Genomic DNA, 3,373 nt, shown 5'->3' with positions numbered 1-3,373 from the left:
CGTTGCTAGGGAACTAGGATATTAGGTACGCTCGATTTTTATTACTTTATCCATTTTACTTTATTTGCAATTTAAATTTTTATTTTCTTTTCTATTTTTTCTTTTATTCGCTCCTGGCAGGTTTTTATAGTGTATGACTAGAAGAAACCCGTCGAGACCATTACTGTTTGATAGTGAGATCGATCGCACAGTTCGCAGAAACTGAAGAGAAATAAGGCAAAGCTTAAGATACATAGAGGAAGAACAAGAGGACATATTCACACCACAACCGAGGAGATGGTTGAAAACCAGGAAATTTGCTACCTCCTGCAATTGCAGCTAATCAGAATCCTGCTCCGCGTACCATGTATGATTATGCTAAACCTTCTTTAATAGGAATTGAATCGAGCATAGTTAGGCCTGCTGTTGCTGCAAATAATTTTGAACTGAAACCTAACACCATTCAAATGATCCAACAGTTTGTTTAGTTTAATGGTTTGCAGGACGAGGACCCAAACGCTCATTTGGCGAATTTCTTAGATTTTTGCGACACTTTTAAAATCAATTGCATTTCTGATGATGCCATTCGCCTTCGGTTATTCCCTTTTCCATTGAGAAACAAAGCTAAACAGTGGTTGAACTTGTTACCACGAGGGTCAATCACTACTTGGGAACAAATGACCGAAACATTTTTATTAAAATATTTTCCACCGGCTAAAACAGCCAAATTACGTAATGATATATCTTCTTTTGTGCAGATGGATTTAGAAACACTCTATGATATATGGGAGAGATACAAGGACCTTTTAAGAAGATGCCCTCACCATGGGTTACCACTCTGGCTACAGGTTCAAATGTTTCACAATGGCCTGAATCCTTCGACTAGACAGATGACTAACACAGCTGCTGGAGAAACTATCAATAATAAGACACCCGAGGATGCTTATGAATTTATAGAAGAGATGTGACTGAATAATTATCAGTGGCAAGTCATGAGAACAAAACCAACGAAAACAGCCGACGTATTTAACGTCGATTCGGTCACAATGCTCTCTCTAATCAGGTAGAACTTTTGAATAGAAAAAGTGATGGTTTTCTTAGCTCTTCACAGTTTCACCCAATAATGCAGTGCGAAGCAAGTGGAGGTGGATCAAGCAATTCAGAATACCCACCCTATGGCCACAACATAGAGAACGAGCAGTTAAATTACATGGGTAATAATCCTTGATCTCAAAATAATCCTTATAGTAACACTTACAATGCAGGTTGGAGGAACCACCCAAATTTTTCATGGGGAGGCCAAGGAAATCAAAGACCACCACCACCTCCAGGCTTCCAACAACCACACTACCAACAAGAGAAAAAATCAAACCTTGAAGAGATGCTAACAAAATTTATCTCAGTGTCAGAAAATCATTTTTAGAATACCGAGACAGCACTTAAGAATCAACAAGCATCGATCCAAGGGCTCGAAACTCAGATAGGACTACTTGCCAAATTAATATCTGAACGACCACAAGGTAGCCTTCCGAGGAACACAGAATCTAACCCAAGGGAACACCTCAACACAATTACCATTCAAGATGAGGAAGGGTTAGTTGCACCTCAACCAGAATCGAGGCAAGAGACTGTGGTAAGTAAAGGTAAAGGCGAGGTGGACCACAATGAACAAAAACAGGTAAGTAAAGAGTACAAACCACATGTACCATACCCAAATGTGACAAGGAAAGACCACTCAGACGAGCAATTTGGTAAATTCCTTAAACTTTTAAATAAATTACATATTAACTTACCATTTATTAAATCTCTTTCGTAGATGCCGAACGCAGTCAAATTCTTAAAGGAGCTATTAACAAATAAACGGAAGTTGGATGAGGCGTCGCATGTGGAACTAAATGCGGTTTGCTCAGCTGCACTATAGAATAAGCTGACCAACAAATTAAAAGATCCAGGGAGTTTTATGGTTCCTTGTTTAATTGGTAGCTTAGATGTTAATAATGCTTTGCCTGATTTGGGGGCTAGTATCAATGTCATGCCTTATAAAATGTTTAAACAACTAGGTCATAGGAAACCCAAAAAAACTAGGATGAGTATTCAATTAGCCGATAAAACAATCAGATTTCCTAGGGGTATTTTGAAGATGTACTCGTTCAAATTGACAAATTTATATTCCCAGTTTATTTCGTTGTTCTAGACATAGAGGAGGACAGTAACGTTCCTTTAATTTTAGGGAGGCCGTTTTTAGCAACTGCTAGAACAATAATTGATGTTAGCATAAGTGAACTCACACTTCGTGTGGGAGACGAAACAGTCATCCTTCAAGCTCGTAATCCGAGTAACACATCGAAAATTGAAGGTGGTTGTATAAATCATACTATTAAAACTGATCATGTGGTGAAACCTTCCTGGCAAGAAACACGTTCAAAAAACACACTTGAGCCATGTTTGAATAATAACAAAGGACCTATCTATGAAGAACGAAGGCTACAAATTGAGGAACTAGATGAATGGCAGACACATAAACTGAGGACACATGATAAACCAAAACCACACCATGACGCGCTCAATATCTCACCAAATCAACTTAAGGTTGGAGACAAAGTACTGCTAGATGCAGCAGACCCTTTACTTGCCACTTCTGAACCTAACAGAGCAATCCCTCTTATGGTATTCAGTATTTTCCCATATGGTACAGTCAAGGTAATTCATCCCAAATTCGGCACTTTTAAGGTAAATGGTACTCGTCTTAAACCTTATGTTGATAAAATCGATAGCAGGGATGAGGAGTGTAAACTCCTCGCACCACCATAACCATGCAACAGAAAGGTAAGTCGAGCTTAGACTATAAATAAGCGCTTCTAGGGAGGCAACCCGACCACTAACGATGTTAAGTTCTTTAAAATTTTAGTTTTTGACATCTAATAACTAACTGAGTCATTGAAACACAGGTTTTCTAATCCACACGGCGGCGCAACGGGCGTGCCTTAAGTCGTGCTCACACCATGGTAGGAGACACGATCGTGCGATACAGCCGTGTGAAAATAGGGGAAATTTTTCCTTAACATGGGATGCGATAAGTTGCCACAGCCGTGCAATGTGGTTGTGGGCGAGTCTGTCAAACCAACACGAGCGTGCGACACACCCGTGTCAATAACCTGTGGTTGAAACTGAAGATTTAACACGAGCGTACGACACTCCCGTGCCCATCAACCCTGCTCAAGACTGATAAAATACCACCGGCGTGGACATTCATACACAGGCGTGGGAGAAGCGAACGAAGCAGAACACGACCGTGCAATACGGTCGTGTGCACCCACACACCCAAGGGACATGGGCATGGGCCGAATGCCAAACGTGCCCAAATTTAAAAATTGCGAAACACGCGGACAAAAAT

At 40.4% G+C, this 3,373-nt stretch overlaps 1 non-coding gene across 1 annotated transcript; it reads right to left on the bottom strand.

Moving 5' to 3' along the window:
• Positions 1-704: 704 nt before the first annotated feature.
• Positions 705-811, bottom strand: LOC121211909 (small nucleolar RNA R71). Its single transcript, XR_005907126.1, has one exon. It is a non-coding gene; the product is annotated as a small nucleolar RNA R71 (small nucleolar RNA).
• Between the last annotated feature and the right edge of the window lie 2,562 nt (positions 812-3,373).

This window comes from Gossypium hirsutum, chromosome A12, assembly GCF_007990345.1.
Source record: "Gossypium hirsutum isolate 1008001.06 chromosome A12, Gossypium_hirsutum_v2.1, whole genome shotgun sequence".
NCBI classification, from domain to species: Eukaryota; Viridiplantae; Streptophyta; class Magnoliopsida; order Malvales; family Malvaceae; genus Gossypium; species Gossypium hirsutum.
Note: the sequence above shows the minus strand (reverse complement) of the source record. Positions and strands in the feature narration are given on the sequence as shown.